The sequence below is a fragment of the Lutra lutra genome, chromosome 1 (genome assembly GCF_902655055.1).
Source record: "Lutra lutra chromosome 1, mLutLut1.2, whole genome shotgun sequence".
Lineage (NCBI taxonomy): Eukaryota > Metazoa > Chordata > Mammalia > Carnivora > Mustelidae > Lutra > Lutra lutra.
Window position 1 is genome coordinate 111,537,159 of NC_062278.1, and position 15,690 is coordinate 111,552,848.

General features: G+C 42.5%; 1 long non-coding RNA gene across 1 annotated transcript; it reads left to right on the forward strand.

Moving 5' to 3' along the window:
• The first annotated feature begins 4,332 nt into the window (after window positions 1-4,332).
• On the forward strand, window positions 4,333-15,446 carry LOC125082415 (uncharacterized). The gene is made up of 3 exons (XR_007121969.1): window positions 4,333-4,599; window positions 6,992-7,075; window positions 15,139-15,446. It is a non-coding gene; the product is annotated as an uncharacterized LOC125082415 (long non-coding RNA).
• Window positions 15,447-15,690: the final 244 nt, after the last annotated feature.

Sequence of the window (15,690 nt, forward strand, 5' to 3'; positions counted from 1 at the left end):
CACAAGCCTGATCACACCGTCTTACTCAGTGAGCAGTAGCTGTTTCTCTGCAGATGACCGTCTATTATAGCTGGCACGATGCTGACTGCCACTTGGCCTGTCACATCCTTCCTGTCCTCAGATGCTGCTGGCACTGCCCATACCCACACCTGCCTAACAGTCTCGTCTGGTCTCTGAGTTCCAATTCTCCCTTCTCCTCTGAGTGAGCCCCGCTACGTCCGCTCTGACTGCTGGCCGCTGGTGTGCTGGTCCTTGGCAGCTCTCCCACATTCCACACACAGGGACCATCATGCTGCTGGCTTGAACTTGGCCGTAGGGGGACTCTTACACCACTGACATCAGCGAACCCTCCAATCAGACTCTTTCCCCTGGAGGGTCTCTTGTGAAACATTTGCAAGCACACTAGTGTGGATCCTTCATTTTTTGTGTACCTTCCCGAGGCCTGATTGCCTGATCTGAACAATCACATGTAGTCCTTTTAAGGGCAGACGTCAGAAGTCATCTTGCATACATAGACTGGCCTCGCCTTTCAGCAAGAAGGCCACTAAATCCATGCCAAAGTCTACAGAGCAACTCTGGGCTTAGGCATGGAAACATGACTCCAGGAAACAAAAAAAGTCTAACAAATATACATTAACCTCGGGATTGACCCCACCGCTAATGAGTTCTGCACAGCCCAGCCAAAGCGTTTTCTTCCTGCTGGGCTCCGTCCTGGTGATGCCAGCTCCAGGGGCCGAGACCTTCACCTGAGCTCTCGGATGGAAATCTTCCAGGCCCTAAATGACCATGACCTTCACGCCACTCTTTGAATGCTTCTGGCTTGGAAACACTGGTGTCCTGTCGCAAAGACGGTGGTGGCAGAAGATGAATCCTGTGAAGCTAAAAAAGGAAGCCCTGCCTTTCCTCCTTGTTTTGAGGACTCGAAACCACACGTGTTTGCTAAGGTGTAAGCATTTTGAGGGCCTGAATCCTTTTCCAATTTGTGTCCCTCAGAGGCCTGAACAAGCACCTAACTCCTCAGAGGTGTTAAATTCCAATTTGCTGTACCTAGGACTACTTTTGGAATTTGTAATGGTTACTTAGTGTCAGCCACACCTACCTGTATATGCCCTTGAAGACTCTTTTAAGAAAATAAATAGGCAGGTGAGCATGTGTGATGATATGGAGAAGGGATTTTTTTTTTTTTCTTTTAGAAAGAAACGTTTCTGGGGCACCTGGGTGGCTCAGTTAGTTAAGCGTCTACCTTCAGCTCAGCTCATGATCCCGGGGACCTGGGACTAGCCCCACTTTGGGTTCCTTCCTCAGCAGAGGTTTTGCTTCTCCCTCTACCCTTCTTCCCCTGCTTCCCCTTCTCTCTTTCTCTCTAATAAATATATAAAATCTTTGAAAAGAAAAAAAGAAGGAAATGTTTCCTCATGGATTTCAGAAAACAAATCATCCTCTGCTGTAATAGAACCCTATCTATCTTAGTGACTGTCATTGGTTTCCTTTTGTTGTTGTTGTTGCTTTTTTAAACTTTAATTATTTTTATTAACATATAGTGTATTATTTCCCCCAGGGTACAGGTCTGTAAATAGGCTTACACACTTCACAGCACTCACCATAGCACATACCCTCCTCAATATCCATAACCCAACAACCCTCTTCCTATCGCCCCACCCCCCAGCACCACTCAGTTTGTTTCCTGAAATTAAGAGTTCCTTATCTTCCCCAGTCCCATCTTGTTTCATTTTCCTCCCCTACCCCCCATGACCCACCATCCTGACTCTCAAATTCCTCCTATCAGGGAAATCATATGATTGTCTTTCTCTGACTGACTTATTTCGCTCAGCCCAATACCCTCCAGTTCCATCCACGTTGTTGCAAATGGCAAGATTTCATTTCTTTTGATGGCTGCATAGTATTCCATCGTATATATATTGGGTCTCCTTTTAATAGTACTTGGTTCCTGCCTGCACTCGGAAGTATTCTCACAGCCCAAATGGGAATATGCCCCATCCATCTGTCCATTAAACCTTAAATCCTTTTTTTTTCTTCACAGGATCCATAAATTCAACCCATTTTCCTCTCTTCACAATTCCAGACTATCTACCAAATGCAAAACAGTTCTCACTACCCCACATCCTCTGTATACCCACCCCTTGATTTGCTGCCCCCAAAACAGATCCAGAGACCATGCTTTCGTGCTGATGTCTTTAGTCATAATCTTCACAGGGATACCAACAGAGAGTGACAAATGGGAGGGAGGAACAAAAGTTCCAGAATTTTCTCCTATATTCTCTTTACCTAGGTCTCTGGCCCATACAAAAATGTGAAATATGAGCCCATCATTCTAATAACCTTACTTTGTCCCTTTCTTCTTCTCCTCTCTTGCCTTCAGGGCAATGTCTCCTCTGCCATCAAATTACTACTAGCATGCTTCTAGAAATGGCAGATGTCATGACCTTACTGAGGCACTTCCCAGCTTACAAATCACTTTATATCCACTATTTTGGTGAACTTCACAACCTCCTTGCAACCTAGGCATTGCTGGTGTAACTGTCACTGTTTTAATGGGTCAGTGAGACAGTATAAACAGAGTGCTTGATGGTGGCCTGACACAGCCCCCTACATCCCTCTCTCTCTCTCTCTCTTGCCCCACAAAGAAATACAGTGATTAGACACTGATTATATGTGACCCTTAAAAAGAATCCGACGAGGTTTTTTTTTTTTAAGGAATGCATTATCAAATTATGTTTTAACTCTATGTTACAAGGAAAATCCACACACATTGTGTTTTCAACCCCGTTGGCAACAGCTTCTTGGCTGATGGCCAGATCCCTCCCTTCTTTTCTGAGATAGTAAATCAGGATGCCACAGACTGGACATCCAGATGACCTCTTGCTGTACTTCCAAAATCAGGGTTTGAGCCAAATCTGGATCGAGATGAAAAATTGCCATTTTGCCTCTGCTGGCTTTTTATTTCTTGCTTTATCTCTCCACCCTTTTTTCCATGCCTTCCTCCCAGATAAGCTAATACACATGTACTCCGGGTCACAGAAGACAAGGCTCTCTTAATTTCTCTTCCTCCTTTCTAGCCCAAATTAAGTCAGCAGCATTTAGCTCTTGAGGTACAGAATACCTACTCTCTACCCCATGTTGGAATAACCCAGAGCTTATTTGAAACTATTCAACATTTTAAGCTTCTCACTAACTCCTACTGGCTTTTCTCTCCAGAAAAATCAGGTATCTCCAGAGCCTTCTGCATGTTGACATCAGATTATAGCATGGAGAGGACTGGGGGCTGCTTGGGGCAAAGCTGAAGGGGTTATCTTAGTAATCAATTGGAAAGAAGATTAACTTATTCATTCAACATATACTTATTAATCACTTAACATGAACTCCTGTAGTACTCGAGATCAATAGCACATACTTGTTATGAGTATATTATCCACGCCTGCCAATTAGACCGTGAGGCCCTTTGGAAGGATCTGGTCTCGGCTTGCCACTACCTGTCTTATGAGATTGGGCAACTCACTTCACTTCTTGGGTCCTCAGTTTCCCCATTGTGGGAGGTGAGTAAACAGCATTCTAAATGGACTGACTCACTTTCTTCCCACGCAGTTCAGCAAAGCTGAGTGAAGCACAGAAGATGAGAGTTCCTAGCAGAGCTCAAAGGAGGAGGGATCGAGTGCTGCTGAAGAGAAACCAGTTCATTGTTGAGGCCGGGAAGTGGGTATGTGGATGTTGGCCTGATAGTTCTGTCTACTTTTGTACATATTTGAAAATACCTTTCCCAAAAGACAGAATGAAAAATAATAGAGGGTAACCTAGCAGGCTTCACTCAGCAGGCAGCCCTGAGCAGAGGTGAAGCATGGGTAGGATTTCAATGAGCCGACACTGGGTCAGGGGCCGTTCCAGGCAGGGCACACCATGAGCCAAGGCACAGCGACTGGAAAATACAAGGTGTTCACAGAGAACTGGGAGTAGTCATGTGTGGCCGCAGCGCAGAGAGCAAGGAGGGAGTGGTGGGAGATGAGATGGAAAGGCATCGTGGGGTCAGAGCTGGAAGGGGCTAGAGAGGCACAGTGAGGAACCTGTGCCGGATTCAGTTCCAAGGGAAAGTGACCTCACTGGTTCAGCCTGAGCTGGCCCTACCCCTTCTCAGTCACTCTGGGTGCAGGCCCAGGAGAAGGGCATGGGACAGAAACTGGCAGAGCAGCCTGCTGGCAGCACCGCCCGGCTTGTTTCTTCACCAGGAAACAAGGTTTCCTGTAACTCAGACCATGAATCAGCATTTCCTCTGTCAATAATACACAGCAAGAAATGCAACGGCGCAGGGCTTGGGGGGAATGGAAGAAAGGAAGGAATATTCCATGACACGCTGGGCTCTGCTCTCCTTTCCCCTCATGAAACGCTCCTGATAAGTTCCCAAATCACACTCAGGTTTCAGAAGATGAGCCTCTCAGACGGCCTCACAGGATCATGGGAAAATTAAGGCCTACGGAATACCCGGCGGTCCTGTCGAAGTATGTGCTTCTAGAATCACCAGGACAAGGAAGGGCACTGTCCGAATTCTTTAACCAAATGTGGCTATAACAGGACTTCATCCTCGCAGAGGTTAGAGGGGGTGTGTGATTTGCCTTTTAGTTTCTATACCTCCTTGTCCAATATTTTATTTGATTCCCAGCATAATCCTGTAAGGCACACAGGGAATATTAGGCCTGTTTCACAAGTACAAAAATGTTTCTTCCCATGAGATCTGTTTTGAAGAAGCCAGAACTGACCCCAACCCTTCAAACTCCAGTCTGGGGTTATTTTCAACATCATAGACTTAAAACAAATAAGGCTTATAATATTATATATTACATAGATCAACATATCCATACACACAGTGTATTTATTTAAAATATAAATATACTCTCAACTCAATATATCTGTTACTATAGCATTTTTTTTTTTTAAGATTTTACTTATTTGATAGAGCGATCACAAGTAGGCAGAGAGGCAGGCAGAGAGAAAGAGAGAAGCAGGCTCCCTGCTGAGCAGAGAGCCAGATGCGGGACTCAATCCCAGGACCCTGAGACCATGACCTGAGCTGAAGGCAGAGGCTTAACTCACTGAGCCACCCAGGTGCCCCTACTATAGCATATTTATACATAATTAATTTATATTATTTAATATAAATAATACACTATAATTAAAATGTACTTAATAATTAAGTTAATTAATAATTACTTAATTTAAAATATTAAAAATATATAGCATATATATGTATGTTCTACCTAACACCAAAGAGAATTTTATTCACTCCTTCATTCCATTCATTCATTCATCAAATATTTATTGATACTGCCCACTCTCTGCCAGGCTCTATTCTAGACACATTCCATAGTGAACACAACAGTCAAAAAGCCCTATTTTCATAAAGCTTACATTGAACTGAGGAACTGAGAAAGGAAATGAAATAAGAGTAAAATACAGAGTGTTGGAGAGTCGTACGTATATGCTTTGAAGAATAAAGAAAACCGAGAAGAGGGTAAGAAGTGTTGGAAGTAGGGGAGACCGAATTTTATGCAAGATGTTCTGTGACAATCTCCCTGAAAATGTGACATTTAAGTTAAGACCTGGAGCGGTGAGCAAGCAGGCTCTGTGGACGGATCTGTGGGGTGGAGAAGCGTGCAAAAGAAAGTAAATGCCAAGGCCCTGAGGTGGTGCCTCCTTGGCACGTGCAGGGAACAGGAGTCAGGTGTGGCTGGGCCTGAGGGAGAAAGGGGGCAGAGGGAAGAAGCAGGGAGTGGAGGCTGGGGAGAGTCCTGCATACCATTATTCAGACATGGAACTGATGAGAGAATTTGCTATCATTTACTCAAAACCCAAGCCAAGCCAACCAACCAACCAACCAACCAAACAGAAAAAATTAATATAAAACAAAACAAGGATTAAAATGTGAAATAAGGGGAGCCTGGGTGGCTCAGTGGGTTAAGCCTCTGCCTTCGGTTCAGGTCATGATCTCAGGGCCCTGGGATCGAGCCCCGCATCAGGCTCTCTGCTCGGTGGGAAGGCTGCTTCCCCCTCTCTGTCTGCCTGCCTCTCTGCCTACTTGTGATCTTTCTCTGAGTGTCAAATAAATAAATAAAGTCTTTAAAAAAAATGTGAAATAAAACAAAACAACAATAGAAGCCCGTACTGGAGGTTAGGGCTGGTAAGGAAGACAGGAAAAGAATAAGCAAGGGACACGTAGAAAGGAAGAGAAAGGAAAGAAGTGACCATACGTGTATTTTTTTTTTTTTTTACTTGTTTCCTCTTTCTGTGGCTGTGTCTCTCTCTCTCTCATCTGGAATCTGGATCCAGGATCCAAACCCTCAAGCCAACTGCCAGGGCCACTTCCTGAGGGAGCCAGGCAGTGGCAAAGTCAGGCAGAGAAGCAACTTTATTACCACAAGCTTAGGCTTGGGCCCCAGAACTCAGTTAGATTCCTGTTGCTCTGGGCTTCATTAGACAGGCCTTCCCTTGCTCAGGCTACAGGCTGAAAGCAGAATCAAACCCTCCTGAGCCTCCCCTCCCCGGGCTTCCCAGGGACAGTGGCTTTCTAAGTACAGCCCCCTCCCAAGCAGCGGGGACAGACCATCCAAGCTATCAGCTCAGCCCTGCAAAAGTTCCCTTTCCAACTCAGGAGTCGATCATACACTTGCCTTTGACCGTGGCTCATCCTTGAGGGTAGAGTGTTCCTGTGACTGTAGGTGGGGACGTGAAGGAGGGGAGAGAATGGCCTCACTATCTAGAAGCCAATGTTCTTCCACTTCTTATTCTTTGTCTTTATTCATCCTGCTGGCTCAGTGGACAAGCTCATATGCAACTCATGCCCATAATGCTCCATTACCACCTCCCCACTGCTTTGGAGAGTTGTAGACGATTTCTTGGTGTGACTTCCCCAAACTCTATCACTGGGACCAATGCAGAGTTCAGTCCCACAGAGTCTTTTATAAATGTCTCCTTGAATTCCCTCCAGAACCACTGAAGCAGATCAGAATAGGACAATACTTCAAGTCACCCATGGACACTAGGTGGAGAAGTCCCTCACCATGCTTATCAAGTAAGTGAACAAACAAGAGTGATGATGCTATTACTCAGACACATGCCAGCAACCTCAGTCAACCCAGGCAAGTCATGATCAGGGTGGGGGGTGGGGAAAGTTAAGAGCTCCTGAGTTGTTGCTCTCCTTCACACCTTTCTGCATCACCTCCCTGCAAAACTCTCAGCATCCTAGTTTGAGTCTCCTCTGAGCATTTTTTTAAATCAAATGTTTTATCTAGAGGTACTTGTAGATTCATATGTAAGAAATAATACAGAGAGCCTGAGTACCCTTTGTCCAATGTCAACATCTTGCAAACCCATAGCATAATATCATAACTAATATGTTGGTATCCATATAGTCAAGACAGAGAATATTTCTGTTACCCCCAAGGATCTCTGAGGGGGCCCTCTACAGCCAAACACGCTTCACTCCCTCTCCCATCTCCTCCTGAATCCCTGGCAACCCCACCTCTGTTAGCCATTTCTAAAATCTTGTCAATTCAAGAATGCAATGTAAATGGAATCCTAGTATATGTATCCTGCTAAGATTGCTCTTTTCCTACCAAGATAATTCTTACAAAGAGATTTACCCAGGTTGTGTAAGGGTCAAGTTAGCTCCTTTTTATGACTGAGTACTGTTCCATGTAGTTCATTCACCCCCTGAAAGACCCTTGATCTGTTTCAAGCTGGGGACTGCCACGAACAAGTCTGCTATAAATACTCGTGGTCAGGATTTTGTGTGAACACCGGTCTTCATTTCTTTGGAGTAAATGCTCAGGAGTGCAGTTGCTGGGAAGGACCGTGTTACATGTTAACTTTTTACTTTTTGAAGACAATTTTTACATTTTGAAGACTCTATTTTCCAGAAAGACTGTATCATGTTACATTCCCACCAGCAATTTGTGAGTGAACCAGTTTCTCTGCCTACTTGCTAGCTCCTAGTGTTGTCCTGACCTTTGGTTATCCCAGCTATTCTGATTGGTGTAGAGTGATATCACATCTGTTTTTAATTTTCATGTTCCTGAACCCCAATGCTGTTGAATATGTTTCTGTGTGTTTCCATGCCACTTGCACATAATCTTTGGCAGAATGTCTCTTCATGTCTCTTGTTGATTTCACATTAGGTTGTTTGTTTCTTAACCTTTGAGTTTTGAGAGCCCTATGTATTTTCTGGATACTAATTCTACGGCAGGTATTTTTCAATATCTGACAAATATCATCTTCCCAGTGAATGGTTTTGTTTTTCATCTTTTTAATAGGGCTTTTTATGGAACAAGTTTTTTTTTTTTTTTAATTTTGACGGTGTCTTATTTATCAATTTATTTTCTTTTACGGATTACGCTTTTCATGTCAAGTCTAAGAACTCTGCTTAGTTCTGATATATTTCTAGATACTAATTCTAGATCTAGGAGATTCTCTATCTTTTTTTCTAAAGGTGTTATAGTTTCATGTTTTACATTTGGGGGGGGCTTTTGTTTGTTTTTTTGTTTTGTTTTTTGCTTTTTATTATGTTATGTTAGTCACCATACAGTCCATGGTTCATTATTTGCATATAACACCCAGTGCTCATTGCAATACATGCCCTCCTTAATACTCATCACCAGGCTACCCCATCCCCTCACTCCCCTCTCCTCTGAAACCCTCAGATTGTTTCCCGTAGTCCATAGTCTTTCATGCTTCATCTCCCCCCTCTGATTTCCCTCCCTTCAATTTTCCCTTCCTTCCCCTAATGTCCTCCGTGTTATTCCATATGTTTCACATATGAGTGAGACCATATAATGATTGTCTTTCTCTGCTTGACTTATTTTACTTAGCATAATCCCCTCCAGTTCCATCCATGTCAATGCAAATGGCAAGAATTCATCATTTCTGATGGCTGGGTAATATTCCATTGTATCTATGGACCACACCTTCTTTATCCATTCATCTGTTGAAGGGAATCTTGGCTCCTTCCATAGTTTGGCTATTGAGGACATTGTTGCTATGAACATTGGGGATAAAAACCTTCTACACAGCAAAGGAAACAGTCAAGAAAACTAAAAGGCAGCCCATGGAATGGGACAAGATATTTGTAAATGACATTACATGTTTTACATTTAAATCCATGGTCTTTTTTTTTTTTTTTTTGAGCTAATTTTCATATAAGATGTGAAACATGGGTTGAGGTCTGTTCCTTCATTTGCTTTTGTTTGTTTGTCTGTTTTTGCCCTTGGATATCTAATCACTCAAGCACCATTTGTTGAAAAGCCTATCTTTCCCCCATTGGATTGCTTTTGTACTTTTGTCAAAAAAACAGATGGTCATATTTGTGTGAGTCTATTTCTGGGCTCTCTATTCTGTTCAATTGATCTGTGTGTCCATCTCTCTGCAATGCCATGCAGTCTTGCTTACCATGCTGTATAATATGTCTTGAAATGGGGTGGGCAGATTCCTTTGACTTGATACTTCTTTTTCAAAATTGCTTTAGCTTTTCAAGTTTCTTTACCTTCCCATACAAATTTTTAGAATTTTGTATCATGTTAGAATTATGTATCTTATTGATACATAACAAAAAAATCTTACTGTAATTTTGAAAATAGTGATAAATCTTTACATCAATTTGAAGGAAATTGATGGTTTTACTAGTATGATAGACAAAATAATGGGCCCTCAAAGATTTCTACATCTCAATCCCTGGAAACTATAAATATGTTATTTTACATGACAAAAAGGGCTTTACCAATGTGTTTGAAAACCTGGAGGTGGGAACATTCTTTTGCATTATTCAGATGGGCTCAATGTAATCACAAGGTCCCTTTACAAAGGAAGTGGAAGGATCAGAGTCAGAAGAAGGGACATGTGATGACGCAAGTAGGGGACAGAAAGAGCTTGAAAGGTACTAAGCTGCTGGCTTTGAAGATAGAGGAAGGGGCCATAAACTGAGAAATGCTGGTGTCTTCTAGGCAAGGAAGTGGATTCTTCCTTCAGAGCCTCTGGAAGGAACCAACCCTGACAATACTTTGATGTTAGCCTCATAAGGCCCAATCTCAGACTTCAGAAATTCAAAACTATAAGAAAATAAATTTGCATTTTTCAAAGCCACTAGGCCTGTAGTAATGTTTTACAGCAGAAATAGAAAACTAGTACAGCTATGTTGAGTCTTATAAATAATGAACAGAAATAGTATGTCTGTGCATTTATGTAGATCTCCTTTGATTCTTTTTTCAGCATCTTTTACTTTTCATCATACAAGTCCTGTACATGTTTTATTACCTTTACATCTGAATATTTTATTTTTTGAGTGATAGTAAGTGATGTTATATTTTGAATTTCAATGTCTGTATGTTCTTTGCTAGTATAGAAAAATACAATCGATTTTTGTATGTTTATTTCGTACCCTGCAATCCTGATGAACTCACTTATTAGTTCTAAGAGGGGTTGTTTTTTGTTTTGTTTTGTTTTCGAATCCTTGTAATTTTCCATATAGCTAATCATGTCATCTATAAATAGGGACTTTTTTTTCTTTCTGAACTTTATTCCTTTCATTTCCTTTTCTTGATGCATTGCATTTGCTGGAACTTCCCACAACACAAATAAAAGAGGTGAGAGTGAGCATTCTTGCCTCATTCTTGATCTAAAGGACAAAGGATGCAGCCTTTCAACATCAAATATAATAGTAGTTGTAGGGTTTTCCAGATACTCTTTATCAAGTTGATATTTTCCTCTAACCATACATTTCTGAAAGTTTTTATCATGAATAATATTGAATTTTGTTATGTGTTCTTTCTACATTGACTGAGATGATCAATTTTTCTTTCTTCTTTAGACAGTGAATATGGTGGATTAATGTTAATCTACTTGTTAGTATTGAGCCAGTCTGGCACCTCTGGAATAAACCTTACTTGGTCATAGCATATAATTTTTTCATAATTGTTGAATTCTATTTCATATTTTGTATTTTTTAAAAGATTTTATTTATTTATTTGACAGAAAGAGAGATCACAGGTAGACAAAGAGGCAGGCAGACAGAGAGAGAGAAGCAGGCTCCCCACCAAGCAGAGAACCCAATGCGGGGACTCGATTCCAGGACCCCAAGTTCATGACCCGAGTCGAAGGTAGAGGCTTAACCCACTGAGCCACCCAGGCGCCCCTTGTATTTTTTATAAATATTTTTTCCTCTGTATTCATAAAACCCATTAGTCTGTAGTTGCCATTATTTGCACTGTTTGTATCGTTTTGGTATCAGGGTAACTCTTTTTTCTTTTTTTAAGATTTATTCATTTATTTATTTGACAGACAGAGATCATAAGTAAGCAGAGAAGCAGGCAGAGAGAGAGAGAGGAGGAAGCAGGATCCCCACTGAGCAGAGACCCATGCGGGGCTTGATCCCAGGACCCTGGGTTCATGACCTTAGCTGAAGGCAGAGGCCCCAACCCACTGTGTCACACAGGTGCCCCGATATCAGGGTAATTCTATCTTCATTAAATAAGTTGGGGATTATTCCCTTCTCTCCTATTTTCTAGGAGATGTGTAAAATTAGTGTTAATCTTCTTTAAATGTTTGGCAGAACTCTTCATTGAAACCCTCTGACACTGGTTATTTCCTTTTTGAGAGTTTTAAAATTATGAATGCAATTTCTTTAGTAATTATAGGGTTATTCAAGTTATCTATATCATATTGTTTAAGTTGTGGTATTGTTGAGGAATTGGTCCATTTCATCTAAGTTGTCAGATTTTTGTGTGTGGAGTTGTTGCATCTGTCTGGTATTTAAAGTTTCCTCTAATCCACCTTTTCAATCTTCTACCCATTCCTTCCACTGAGGTCCAATGGATCTCCATGTTGGGATCTCAGTGAATTCGATTCTTCTCTGGGATTCCTCACACACTCTGTGCTTTCTCATTGCCACACCTTGCCATCGTCATTCTCTACACCTGGAATACCCCAAATTTTCATTTTTTTTTCCATTCTTATTCAAGGGCCACTAAAAAAACTGCAACCTATGTTTTCTATTTCCCTTTGATCTTTACTGGCCTCTATTTTTTATGGCAGTTTTATGGTATGAACCAGAGACTGCCTTGTACAGATATTATTTGTGAACATGAACTTATGTCTCCTAATACACAGTGAGCTCTTTGAAGGATGGAACCTTGTGCAATTCTTCTTGGCTTCTCCCATAGGCCCTGGCATGGGGTATGGTACAAAACACATGCCCAAAGGACATCTGAAGAACTAACTCACGTGGGTCCTCACATGATAGTCACCCAAGAAGCCACTTTTACTTTCAATTTTTCAGAGAGCTCTTTCCCAGATATTTTTCTGAGTTATTTATTTAAATATTATTATTATTATTATTATTATTATGGTAATCTCTACACCCAAACTGGGGCTTGAACTCATAAACCCTAGATCAAGAGTCACATGCTCTACCAACTGAGGCTGTCAAGTGACCCTCCCAGCTATTTTTCTGACTTAACATCTGAAGAAAGCCAGTTCCTTGAGTACTTGGAGGGAAAGAGTCACTCTCAACGCCAACTCAGATATCAAGGGAAAGACACACTGTGTTTTTCAGAGTCGTGAAGACTGTCTCACAAAGTTACAGGTTCATTATGAAGAGATGGGACATAGCCAGAGATCCGGAAATTTACCAATTTACAAAAAGAATACATTCCCCTGCCATCCAAATTAGAAGTTCAAATTCTCCTTTGCAGTACCATACTGAATGGAGATATATTAAGGAAGTGAGATGGAAAAGTGATCTCCATCTATTCCCAGCTCAGCAGGCATCTGTATCCAACAGTATCCTTGAGAATGACTTTGCATCAAGAGGCCCAGGCTGGGAATGAATATTCTCCAGGGAATCCTCCCACCATCCCAAAATAGGAACAGGTGAAGTGGTGGGGAAGGGAGGCAGAGGCGGGGATGAGACAAAGTGGAGAGAAGGGGAAACATTGTCCAGTCTTGCGACTGTCAAGATCCATCCCTTGGTGATCCCACTGCTCCTCTCCTGGTCCGAACCTCCTTATCACATCTGCTCTTGTACCCTTTCATATGATCTCTTAGCCTGTTTCCCTGCATCCATCCATCCTTAATATGACTGCCCTAAAACTTAGCTCTGATCGGCCTATTTATATTTTCCAAGGAAACTTCCTACAATCTTTAATGCACAAGAGTAGTGTGGTGCGCCTTCACCGGGCATTCGAGGCCCTCTGAATGTTACAAGTCCATCTCCCAACATCCTGGCTTGCATTAAGCAGACAAGAACAGAAAGGAAAGAATATGGAATCTAGAGTCAGATCTGAGTTCAAATGCAGCTCTTTCAGAATAGCGTCATGCGCTGGGGTAACGTATGTAACCTTATGAGCCCCAGTTTCTTACCAGAAAGATTGGCAAAAGGATAATAGTGACTCAAAGGCTGTGTGAAGAAATAAATGAGGCCCTGAGTGTGAAGCACATAGCACGTAATAGGTGCTCAATAAATGGTAGCTATTTTGACTACACAAAAGCACATTGAGCAACTTCCGGATTCCTGTAACACCGCTAAGACTTCTCTCCAACGTAACGGCCCTGACAAGGCTATCAATTGTCCTTGCACATGGAGTAGAGAGAAGGGACCGGCCACAGAGGACAGATAGGGATGAGGGGGCATCCACTTCAGGGAAGCTGCCCATCGTTAGAAAGAAACGCTGAACAGAGCTCATAGAGGACAGGTGAGAGGGCAGGCTCAGAAATTCCTAATAGCCAGGCAGGATCCAGCATTTTTAGTATCTGGTTTTCTTCTCTGAGTCTCAGAACAAACCCTGGCCTGCCTGTCCACAGCTGATGAGGACATCTCTCCCATCTCTTCAGGCAGCTCAGTCATCCATGCTTTCTTAAGACACTTATTTGAATGCTGTGCCTCACACGGAGGGGAGGCTGGTGGTGGGCAACTGGGGCTGTGAGTCTGAAGTCCGCTCACTGTGGCTCGTAGAGCTATCAGACCCATTATGTATGTGTGTTGTTATAAGGGGCTCAAGGAAATGGTGTCAAGAGACTCACTTCATAAGTACGTTTATTATTATCTCCGCTGTTCAAGCCACACAAAATAAATGTCTGGCATTTCCAGAAATTGCTATCGATTCAGCAGCAGATTTTACAAGGCCAATCAATAACAGTTTCCTCTGTTTCCCCCTCCCCCAGTGTATATTTATTTGTGATCAGGCTTTCTGTTCCTCCTGTGCTTTCTAGTGCTTGTAATTGGTCCAGAATAAATGGATGATTTCATCTTTTTCCAGGAAAAAAAAAAAAAAGAGGGGATAAAAGACTCTGCTCTTAAAAATACCTCCCTCCCCTACCCAACAACAAAGCTGTGTGCATATATGTATATATGTGTGAAAGAGAAAAGACCCTGCATTTAAACCTGCCTACCAAAAGAAGTCCTGACGTAAGTCACAATGTGTGGCCTCTCTTCCTTGCACCTAAGCCATGCCGTAGTAGTAGATTAGGGACCCAGAAAGCCACACAGACCCTTCTAGCCATGGGTTCTTCTAACATGATGCCTTTATACCTTACAGTGTCACCAGTCATGTAATGGAGTCTCAGAGCAGGCTAGAACCTCCAAGTTCACCAGCCCAACCCCCTCTTCTAACAGATCAAAGCACAGAGCCTCAAAAAAGGAAAGTGGGTCGAAACTCAGGTCTCTTGCCTCAAAATGTGACCTTATTTGGAGATGCGGTCTTGACAGAGGTCGTCAAGCTGAAGTTAAGTCATTGGGGTGGTCCTTAGCCAGTATTATGGGTGTCCTTATAAAAGGAGAAATCTGGATACGGAGAGAGACACACACACAGGCAGAATGCCATGTCAAGATGAGGGCAGAGATCAGGAAGATGCTTTTTCAAGCCAAGGAATGCCCAAAACTGCCAGCAAATCGCCAGAGGCTAGGAGAGAGGCATGGAACAGACTCTCCGTCACAGCCTCAGAAGGGACACTCTGATCTCAGACTCCCAGCCTTTGGAGCAATGAGACAATAAGCTTCTGTTGTTTATGCCCCCCGCCACTCCCCACCGCAGTTTGTGGTTCCTTGTTACAACGACCCTAACAAACTAACACACTCCTTTTCCTCAACAGTGAGCGTTAAGGAGACCCAGCACAGAGGGATCCAGAGCTGAAAGTCAGAAAAACATGAGGATTACTCAAGAGGCTCAGAAACCATCTTTGGTAACTTTATTCCAGATAAGTACTGCTTCAGGACAGAGGGTCTGGATGTCATGGAGAATACATACCCCAACTTCTCAGATAGAACAAACTTTTTACAACAGTGGAGCAAGTTAACTACTAAAGCTACTTAAAAACAGCCATTGGAGGGCGCCTGGGTGGCTCAGTGGGTTAAAGCCTCTGCCTTCGGCTCAGGTCATGATCCCAGGGTCCTGGGATGGAGCCCCAGATCATGCTCTCTGCTCAGCCTGGAGCCTGCTTCCTCCTCTCTTTCTCTGCCTGCCTCTCTGCCTACTTGTGATCTCTGTCAAATAAGTAAATAAAATCTTAAAAAAAAAAAAAAAAAAAAAATCATTGGTGTGGTAAAGTAGAAGTCACGCTTTAGTTTGTTCTGTGATAGAGTAAAGAAAATAATTTTCCCTCAAGGTAAGATATGAAAGTAAAGAAAATCTATGGCACCTTGGC